Here is an 11950-nt window from a genome sequence, read left to right as displayed (position 1 = left end):
TTAAGAAGAAATATGTGGGCAGACGATATTTGGATAAAAAGAAAAGGGAATTCCTCGACCTACGACAGGGAAATAAATCAGTAGTTGAATATGAAAGAGAATTTGTCTACCTCAGCAAATATGCCCGAGACATTGTATCTACTGAAGAAGAAATGTGTATCCGGTTTGAAGAAGGGTTAAATGATGAAATTAGAATGATGATTGGGGGTAATGAAATACGAGAGTTCGTTGTTCTGTCAGACCGTGCTCAAAAGCTTGAAGAAGTATACAATAGAAAAATGCAGCGGGATCGAAAAAGTAAAGAGCCATTCAAAAGAGGTGCTTCTAAGTCATTTTCAGATTTTCCAGTGAAGAAATCTAGAGAAGAAATTAATCGAACTACATCAGTGTCGGGGAGATCGGGCAGAGATAGACCAAGACAATCTGATTTCAGGGTATTCGATAGACCTGTAGCAAGTGTGAGCAGTGTTCAGAATGCTTCACGACCTAAGTGTCAATATTGTGGAAGATATCATTTCGGAGAATGCAGGACTAAGATGGGGGCTTGTTATAAATGTGGGGCTACTGATCATCTTATTCGAGATTGTCCCCGGCTGCAAAAAGATGAAGTGGAACAGAAAGAGATACAGAGAACCATTCCTCAAAGAAGTAGACGTTCGGGCCAGAGCAGTGCTACAGGGACTACCCGTTCGGGTACGAGGGAATCAGTTGGTCGATCAGAGAATAGAGCACCAGCACGTACCTACGCCATTCGAGCAAGGGAAGAAGCTACGGCTCCTGATGTAATTGCTGGTACTTTCTATCTTTATGATGTTATTGTTTATGCATTGATAGACCCTGGATCTACTCATTCATATATTTGCACTATGTTAGCATCTGAAAAGAATTTATTTGTTGAGTCCACTGAATTTGATATACAAGTTACAAATCCATTAGGTCATAGTGTGATGGTTAATTTGATATGTCGTAATTGTCCACTGAAAGTGAAAGGCTATGAATTCCCCGCTGATTTGATGTTGTTACCCTTTCGGGAATTTGACATTATTCTGGGGATGGACTGGTTAATGAGACATGATGCGGTGGTGAATTGTCGTGATAAGCAAATCAGTTTGAAATGTCAAACAGGAGATGTAATCTCAGTTTGGTCAGAAAACATGGGCGATACAGTCAGAATTATTTCAGCTCTCTCTGCTCAGAGATTATTACGCAAAGACAATGAAGCATTCTTGGCATATATCCTTGATACTCGGGGTTCTGATTTAAAGCTCGAACAAGTGCCAGTGGTGAATGAATTTCCTGATGTGTTCCCTGAAGAGTTACCCGGTCTACCACCTGATAGAGAAGTTGAATTTGTAATTGATGTGATCCCCGGAACAACTCCTATATCAATGACACCGTACAGAATGGCTCCAGCGGAATTAAAAGAGTTGAAGGCGCAGTTGCAGGAGTTATTAGATAAAGGGTTCATCAGACCGAGTATGTCGCCCTGGGGTGCACCTGTCTTGTTTGTGAAAAAGAAGGACGGTTCTTTAAGACTGTGTATAGATTACAGGCAGTTGAATAAGGTAACGGTAAAGAATAAATATCCTTTGCCTCGTATTGATGATCTGTTTGATCAGTTGAAAGGTGCTGCAGTATTTTCCAAGATAGACCTTCGATCTGGGTATTATCAGTTGAAAGTTAAAGAGTGTGATGTGCCGAAAACTGCCTTCCGAACTCGATATGGTCATTATGAATTTTTGGTGATGCCATTTGGTTTAACCAATGCTCCTGCTGCTTTTATGGATTTGATGAATAGAATTTTTCAGTCATATTTGGATAGATTTGTGGTTGTGTTCATTGACGATATATTGATTTATTCAAAGACAGAGTCCGAACATGCACAACATCTAAGGATTGTATTACAGACTTTGCGGGAGAAACAGTTATATGCGAAATTCAGCAAATGTGAATTTTGGCTTCAGGAAGTTGCGTTTTTGGGTCATATTGTATCAGCTGATGGAATAAGAGTGGATCCAAGTAAGATAGCGGCAGTGGTAAATTGGAAAGTTCCAAAGAATGTTACTAAAGTACGGAGCTTTCTAGGATTGGCAGGTTATTATCGCCGATTTGTCAAAGATTTCTCAATGATTACCTTACCGTTGACTCGATTACTACAAAAGAATGTTGAATTTATATGGTCAGACGAATGTCAGCAGAGTTTCGATCAGTTGAAAAAGATGTTGACAGAGGCTCCAGTGTTGACTCAACCAGAATCGGGCGTACCGTTTGTAGTATATAGTGATGCGTCTCTGAGTGGTTTGGGTTGTGTACTTATGCAGTCAGGAAAAGTGGTGGCATATGCTTCTCGACAACTGAAACCGCACGAGAAGAATTATCCTACACATGATTTGGAATTGGCAGCGATCGTGTTTGCTTTGAAGATATGAAGACACTACTTATATGGTGAGAAATGTTATGTGTATACTGATCATAAAAGCTTGAAGTATTTAATGACTCAGAAAGAGTTAAATTTGAGACAGAGACGATGGTTAGAGTTGCTGAAAGATTATGATCTTATCATTGACTATCACCCAGGGAAAGCAAATGTCGTAGCAGATGCACTTAGTCGGAAATCATCATTATTTGCATTACGGGCATTGAGTGCTCATTTATCTATTAATGAGGATGGTTTTGTACTAGCGGAATTAAAAGCTAAACCTGTGTTCTTTCAACGGATTCGGGAATTACAAGATGAAGACCCAAAATTCATGCTAAAACGACAGATGGTTCAAAATGAGTTAAGCTTAGAATACTTCATTGATGAAAATGGTATGTTATATTATCGTAATAGAATATGTGTTCCAAATAATTTAGACTTGAAAAATGATATTTTATCAGAGGCTCACAGTAGTATGTGTTCTATTCACCCGGGGAGTACAAAAATGTATTGTGATTTGAAGAAAATGTATTGGTGGCCTGGAATGAAACGAGAAATCTGTGAATATGTAGCAAGATGTTTGATTTGTCAACAGGTGAAAGCTGAGCATCAAGTGCCGACAGGGTTGTTACAGCCCATTATGATTCCAGAGTGGAAATGGGAACATGTCACGATGGATTTTGTATCTGGATTACCAGTAACTCCGAAGAAGAAAGATTCGATATGGGTGATTGTTGATCGGTTAACTAAGTCGGCACATTTTATTCCAGTCAGAACAGATTATCAGCTTGAAAAGTTAGCGGAGTTATATGTGTCTGAGATAGTGAGGTTACATGGGGTACCGATATCTATTATTTCGGATCGAGATCCGAGATTTACCTCGAGATTTTGGAGTAAATTACAGGAGGCTCTGGGCACCAAATTAAATTTCAGCACAGCTTTTCATCCCCAGACAGATGGGCAGTCAGAGCGAGTGATTCAGATTTTAGAAGATATGTTAAGGTGTTGTATACTTGAGTTCGGCGGCAGCTGGGAAAGGTATTTACCTTTAGCCGAATTTGCTTATAATAATAGTTATCAAACTAGTATTAAAATGGCACCGTTTGAAGCTCTGTATGGAAGAAAGTGTAGAACTCCATTATATTGGACTGAATTAAGTGAATCGAAACTGGTGGGAGTGGACTTGATTCGGGAAACTGAAGAAAAAGTTCGTATTATTCGAGATTGTTTAAAAGCTGCCTCCGATCGGCAAAAATCATATGCAGATTTGAAGAGAAGGGATATAGAGTTTAGTGTGGGTGATCGTGTATTTTTGAAAGTGTCACCGTGGAAGAAAGTTTTGCGGTTCGGCAGAAAGGGAAAACTCAGCCCACGATTTATCGGGCCGTATGAAATCATTGAAAGAATCGGTCCGGTAGCTTATAGATTGGCTTTGCCCCGGGAACTTGAAAATATTCATAATGTGTTTCATGTGTCTATGTTGAGACGGTATAGATCAGATCCATCACATGTAATTCCTCATACGGAAATAGAGCTCCAACCTGACATGACTTATTCAGAGGAACCGGTGAAAATTTTAGCTCGGGAGGTTAAAGAGTTGAGGAATAAACGTGTACCACTAGTTAAGGTGTTATGGAATCGACATGGATCTGAGGAGGCAACCTGGGAAACGGAGGAATTGATGAGATTTCAGTATCCGAATTTATTTCCAGGTACGAAATTTCGGGGACGAAATTTCCTAAAATGGGGGGGAGAGTTGTAATAGCCTGAATTTTTAGTGGTGTCGGAATGGTGATTCGAGATCACTAAATCTGACAAACGAGTAGAAAATATTATAAATTTAGTAAGTATAAGTTAAATGTGAAGTTAGGAAAATTTTTGAAATAGTGAATAGTGTACTAGGAATAAATATTAAAATAATTATAAAAAAAACGAGGTATCGAGACCTCGAAGATTTTAAACCGAGCCATAAATATTTTTAGAAATATTTATAGAGTGTCATTGAGTTGGTATTAAAGTTTCGTTAGAAAATTTTAACGTTTGGATAGTTAATTAACTAAAAAGGACTAAATTGGGAATAGTGTAAAATTTGTTAAATTGTGATTAAATAGCTTAAGTGACTAAAGTGGAGGGATTTAAAAGGCTATTAGACCCAAATTATATGGGCTGGACGGTTGGGTAAGAAAAATCAGCAGAATGTAAGGAGAAACAGGGGCAAAATTGGAAACTTAACAAATTAAACATTTAAAACAAAGACAAAAGTGAAAAATCTAGAGATCTCTTCACAATTTATCAGCAAAAACGCCATAGGAGGTCTGGAATAAGCTGGTTTTTCATATTTTTGAATCATGTAAGTTTAATTCTTGATTATTTCTTCTAATTTTTGTGATTTTGATACTTTTACAATTAGGTCCAACTAATTATTTCATTAGTTTTTGATTCCATGGCTGATTTTGAAAGTTACCATTGATTAGTGTTGGATTTTTATGATGAATAAACATGAAATTGAAGCTTTAATTTTGTTATATGATGATTTTATTAAGTAATTTTGATAGAAATTGATTTTAGGGACCTAATTGTGAAAAAGTTGGGAATTAAGGTTTGGTGTTGCGGTTTTGAGTATGAAAGGCTATGTAGTAGTCTAAAATAGTTGGAAAAAGGTGTTAATTGAGAAAAATTAGATCAATTGAGGGGTTAATTGAGTAGGGATCAAATTGTAAAAACTGTAAAGTTTGGGGTAAAAGTGTAACTTCGAAAATTAAAGGGCATAAATTGTGAAATGAATTAGAATTGAATTAAATGCTGATGAATGAATAAATTTGCATTTTAGATCGAGAACCTGAAACAAGTCGAGGAAAAGAAAAAGTAGCCGATTAGTCCCTGAACTTTTACAAATTCTGCAAATCGATCCAGGTAAGTTCATATGGCTGAAATTTAATGATTAAATGTTAATTTCATGAATTATACAATGTATGATGAAATGTATTTATTGTTGAAATGAGAATAAAATACAAATGTGAAAATCGAATAAATGATCAAATTAAGTGGAACACCGGATTTGAGTACTTCTGATCAAGAAACAAAGTGATAAGTGGCTACACTTATCTGATCAAGAAACAAAGTGATAAGTGGTTACACTTATCTGATCAAGAAACAAAGTGATAAGTGGTTACACTTATCTGATCAAGAGACAAAGTGATAAGTGGCTACACTTATCTGATCAAGTGATAAAGTGATAAGTGGTAGCTTCAGCTACACTTATCTGATCAAGTGGCAAAGTGATAAGTGGTAGCCTAGCTACACTTATCTGATCAAGGACAAGTGATAAGAGGTCATATGTCAAAGTGAAAGTGAAGTACTCAATTTTCCGTAACCGTTCCTTAATTTTGATCAAGGATGGTAAGTGACAAATGGGCCCAAAGGAATTATGGTAAAAGAATAAGTAGTAGTGAGTTTATACCAAGGAACTCACCAAAGATTGTGGTTGACAGGTAAATTTAGTAATGGTGTATATTGTATAAGTGTACAAGTGTTTGGTAAGATTTATGTTTTATGCCTATGAACTTACTAAGCTTTTCTATAAGCTTACATGTGTGTGTTTATTGTTTTTGTAGATTAACGTATTTATACATTCGGAGGATCGGATCTACATCAAGAATCACACTATCCAGATATACTCCGGTAGTTTATGTTAAGCAACTTTTTGGATTTATATGGCATGTATAGGGAATTGAAGTGAAAAGTAAATTTGAATGTTATGGTTGCGTTAGATATCGAAATATGTACATGTTTTTAGTTTGAAATGGTTGATTGGTTGAACTTCATTAGTATTTAAATGAAGTAGATGAAATACTGGAATTGGTTGTGATTTGAAATTTGCAGGGAAGGTTAGACAATTATAAAGGGGTTATATTGAATTTTTTTTAAAAAAATTGCAATGGAGCAGTTATTGGACAGCAGCATTGATGTAACTTTTAAAAATCACCAAAAATAGTGGAAATAGAATTAGAAGTTGAGTGAGATATGAAATTAAAGCTGAAAGAGTCTACTTTCATATAAAAGAAGTGGAGTAAGCAAAAGAATTATATACTTTTAGATATTTGAATTTTAGTGAAACAGGGCAAGAATGTTTTTGAAGTCCCCCGTTCTGACTTTAGAAATTCATTAAAAATTGTACAGAAGGAATTTTGAGTTATAATTTATATGTATAGACTCCTTAATGAGTCTATTTTCAGTAGAAATAAGTTTAATCACCATATGAAGCCTTTAATAAGAGATAATTAAATTTTAGTGATGAGTGGTTAGGATAGTCGATTAGTGAAACAGGGGAGACTTCAACTAATAAACTGTACTAATTGGCTAAAGAAAAAATTCTGAAAAATTTATGATGAATAGATATATGAGTCTAGTTTTATGGAAAATTTACGGATCTAAATTTCGAGTTTTGTAGCTTGAATTATAATTATTTTAGTGACTGCTGTACAGGAGGACAGCTTTATTATGAATGATGAAATTAAATTTGAAAGTAAATTTTTACGCCCCGAACTTTTAAGTTAAGTCAAGTAACGCCTCATGCTCGACTCCGGCCATGGTCTCGGGTAAGGGGTGTTACATAATACATCAAATACACGAAAAATATTAAAATAAATACTTCTCAATAAATTGAAAATAAATTTAAAAAAGTTTTTATACTTAAATAATACTAAGATAAGTGCAACTTAACAACCAAATAACTCTAAAATAGTAATAAAATTAACAATAAAACAAGTGTTATACAATATCCAAACATTAACAACAAAATAGTAGTATAACATAATAGTGAAATGGTAGCAAAACAAAGACAAAAAGTGGGAAAACAACAACAAAACAACAGCAAAACAATAGTTTTTTATTGCAAATTCGGGGCGGGGCGGGGCAAAAAAGACCTTATTTGAGGCTCGATTCATTTTCTAAATGGGCCTTATTTTTGCTTAAACCCATTTTTTGAACTTATATTTTTACCCAAACCCTCTTATTTTTAAAGCGGGCCTTCGAGCTAGATCAAGTGACCCAGCTCATGAACAACTCTAATTCCAATAATCATATTAGGTTTGATTAATTTCAAAATCCAATCAAGTGGAACCTTGAAATGAAGGATAAATCTTTCTCAATGCTATTTTCTTTATCTACAAATTTAAACTTTGTAATACCCTGTAACAACCTAATTTTCAGTGGTGTCGGAACAGTGATTCGAGATCACTAAATCCGACAAATGAGTAGGAAATATTATTAATTTAGTGAGTATAAGTTAAATGTGAAGTTAGGAAAAAATTTGAAATAGTGAAATGTACAAAAAATATATATATTAAAATAATTAGAATTGAAAACGAGGTATCGAGACCTTGGGAATTTTAAATCGAGCCATAAATATTTTTATAAATATTTATGGAGTGTTAATAAGTTAGTATTAAAGTTTCGTCAAGAAATTTTAAAGTACTGATAGCTAATTGAACAAAAAGGACTAAATTGTATCAAATGTAAAATTGTGAAAAATGATTAAATAGCTTAAATGATAAAAGAAAGAGGGTTTAAAAGGTAAATAGACCCAAGGTCTATTTGGGCTGGACGGCAAGAGCATGAAATCGTCATTAATTAAAAGTTTAGGGGTAAAATGATAATTTTGTTTAGAGCATTAGTTGAATGTATTATAACATGAAATAAATGAAAACGACGATCAAATTTCTTTATAAAGATCCGGATGACTTGAATACGAGACTTGAACGTGGAAAAGAAAAGATATCGGATTAATGAAATATCTGATAAATGAATCGGTAACTCCGGTAATGCTCCGTAACTCTATTCCAGTGAAGGATTCGGGTTAGGGGCGTTACATTTATTGGTATCAGAGCTAAGGTTTAGTCGGTTCTCGGACCGAACGTAGCATATGTGAAGTCTAGAAATACATGCCATTATATAACTTGTGATAAGATAATTTAATATCTTCCAGCTCTGATGAGATTTATTTTACTTAAAGATAGAGATACTTTCCCAGTCGAGCTAATTATGATAATGTTGAAAGCGATACTCAAATATATAAGCAAAAGTAGATTATGATGAGTCGAAACTCATAAAGGTATGAATAAATGTTATATTTAAATTTATGTGTATAGTAAGTAAAATTTAAGGTAAGTATCAATATTGAATTAAATTTGTATGGATATATGTGATTGATGTGGAAATAGAATTTTGGATATATGTTATATTTGAAAATTTTATTGATTGGGAATGTGATGAAATTGATATGAATATGTGATTAATTGAAATGTGTATTGATTGGAAACTGGAAAGTGAATTGAATACCCTATTGTAACAGCCTAATTTTCAGTGGAATCGGAATAGTGATTCGAGATCACTAAATCCGACAAATGAGTAGGAAATATTATTAATTTAGTGAGTATAAGTTAAATGTGAAGTTAGGAAAAAATTTGAAATAGTGAAATGTACAAAATATATATATATTAAAATAATTAGAATTAAAAACGAGGTTTCGAGACCTCGAGAATTTTAAATCGAGCCATAAATATTTTTATAAATATTTATGGAGTGTTAATAGTTAGTATTAAAGTTTCGTCAAGAAATTTTAAAATACTGATAGCTAATTGAACAAAAAAGACTAAATTGTATCAAATGCAAAATTGTGGGAAATGATTAAATAGCTTAAATGATAAAAGAAAGAGGGTTTAAAAGGCAAATAGACCCAAGGTCTATTTGGGCTGGACGGCAAGAGCATGAAATCGTCATTAATTAAAAGTTTAGGGGTAAAATGATAATTTTGTTTAGAGCATTAGTTGAATGTATTATAACATGAAATAAATGAAAACGACGATCAAATTTCTTTATAAAGATCCGGATGACTTGAATACGAGACTTGAACGTGGAAAAGAAAAGATATCGGATTAATAAAATATCTGATAAATGAATCGGTAACTCCGGTAATGCTCCGTAACTCTATTCCAGTGACAAATTCGGGTTAGGGGTGTTACATACCCCCTACCCGTATTCATTGCCGGAATAGGGTACGAGGTATTACCAGAGTTTACGAATTAAATTTTTTAATTTTTTTTTTAGGAAAACTCAATATAATCCCTTTACAGATATCTAACCTTCCTTGAAATTTTAAACCAAAAACAATCCACATCAACCAATCCAATTCAACATATTTTCAAGATAATTTCATGCATATTTATAAAATAACGTCATCACATACTCAAAACCAGGCTTGTTAACCATACCAATGGCTAACTCTACATTCATTTCACAGAATCATTTACTTTATTAGCTTATACATGCCATTGATTTCCACAATAAAGTTTCTTTATATACCGAAGTCCTGAGGTTGATAGTGTGATGTGTCTCCGACCAAATCCGGCCTCCGAGCTCTTAACACTACAAAACAGGGAAAAAAGAAATGGGGTAAGCACTTTGTGCTTAGTAAGCTCATGTAACAAGAATTATACTTACCTAATATTTTCAATACAATACAATAAACATTCATATATCCATTCACTACATTATTACCCTAATATGCACAAACTCAACATTCAAGTTAGTACAATAACTTCCATGTACCAATAATATATACTATGATTGATGAGCTCATCAATATCATAATTTCCATTTCTTTGTTATTTTTTCATATTTATCCCGTTGAATTTCTTGGAAATTTCGATGGATTTTCAGAGGTACACTTTTAGTGTACAATTCCGGGTCTGTCAATTCATATTCATGTGCGCACATTTCCATTTCAGAGAGCACACTCCTGCGAACCTCAACCTTGCAGCGGGATTACCAGTCCAGGCTAAATCCCCTGCAATATAAACTCATAGAGTATTGCCGGGATTACCAGTCCAGGCTAAATCCCCTGCAACGACAATTACTCTAATGACCTTGGATCTGAATTACCAGTCCAGGCTAAATTCAGACCCTAATTCGGATTACCCGTCCGGGCTAAATCCATTTTACACATATTCTTCGGGAGGGCTATATCAGGATAGGATCACCCGTCCGGGCTAGATCCTTTTTACTGTCAATTCCTTTTCAGAGATCCATCGAATTTTCCTTTCATTCAAATGGAATTTCTTCCCATTTTATCAAATATATCAATGTTTCATAAATTTCCATATAATGAACATTCAAATCATATTCATATCAAAAACATGCATTTTAAGCATTTAAGAATATAATTCAAGTTACACGAACTTACCTTGATACTTGTTTGTAAACAAAAAAATCTACTAATCCCGAACTTTTTCCTTTCCTCGATCTAGCTTCGTATTTGAATCTTCTGGATCTAAATAAATAAATTTAATTATCAATTTAATACATTTCATGTTCATATGCAACATTCTCTATAATTCAACTATTATTTATAGTTCATTCAAAGTTGTCTACTTGAGTCATAGTCACTAAATTATTTTTATCTTGAGCTACAGAACTTTAAATTAGGATCCGATAATTTTCCCTGAAACTAGACTCACATATCTTCTTACCATAAAATTTTCAAAATTTTTGGTTTAGCCAATCAGTACAGTTTATTCTTTAAAGTCACCCCTGTTCTGCTATCGACAGTTCTGACCCTTCTTCACTAAAAATTAATTATCTCTTCATACAGAATTCAAATGATGTTCTCGTTTTTTCTATTAAAAATAGACTCATTAAGGATTCTAGACATAAATTTAAGCCCCTAATTGTTTTTCTTCAATTTTTTTATGATTTTTCAAAGTTAGAACAGGGGAACCCGAATTCATTCTGACATTGTCTCACAAAATTCATTATATCTCAAAATTTACAAATGCTTACTCTATTTCTTCTATGAGAAACTAGACTCAATAAGCTTTAATTCAATATTTTGTTCATCTTCTAATTCGATTTCTACAATTTATGGTGATTTTTTCAAAGTTAGTCTACTGCTGCTGTCCAAACTGTTTTTGTGCAAGCTGTTTATTACCATTTTTCCCCTAAGTTTTTAATAAATGATAATTTCGTCCCTACTCAATTAGCCTCTCAATTGAGCTTATTTTTCTTAATTAATATTTTATTCTATCACCTTAAACTAGTTTACAACCTTTAGGAATCATAATTTCAGCAATAGACTTTAATTCCAAGCATTTTCACAATTAGGTCCTAAAAATCAATTTCTATTGAAATTACCTAATAAAATCATCTCATAAACAAATTAAAACTTTAATTTCATTCTATTTCATCATAAACTTACAGCACTAAACCATGGTGACTTTCAATTTCATCCATGAAATCAAAAACTAATGAATTTAATAGTAGGACCTAGTTGTAAAAGTCTTAGAAACATAAAAATTACAAGAAAAAGGCAAGGATTAACTCACTTGGTGCAAAAATTATGAAATACCAGCTTATAGAACCCTCCTATGGCGTTTTTAGCTGCTGGAATTGAAGAGCAATGAAGAGAAATCTAGATATTTCCTATTTAGTCCTAGCTTTATTTAGTTAATTTTGCAATATTTCAATTTTACCCTT

The sequence above is a fragment of the Gossypium hirsutum genome, chromosome A01, assembly GCF_007990345.1.
Source record: "Gossypium hirsutum isolate 1008001.06 chromosome A01, Gossypium_hirsutum_v2.1, whole genome shotgun sequence".
In the NCBI taxonomy this organism is placed as follows: Eukaryota; Viridiplantae; Streptophyta; class Magnoliopsida; order Malvales; family Malvaceae; genus Gossypium; species Gossypium hirsutum.
This window is presented reverse-complemented; position numbering follows the sequence as displayed.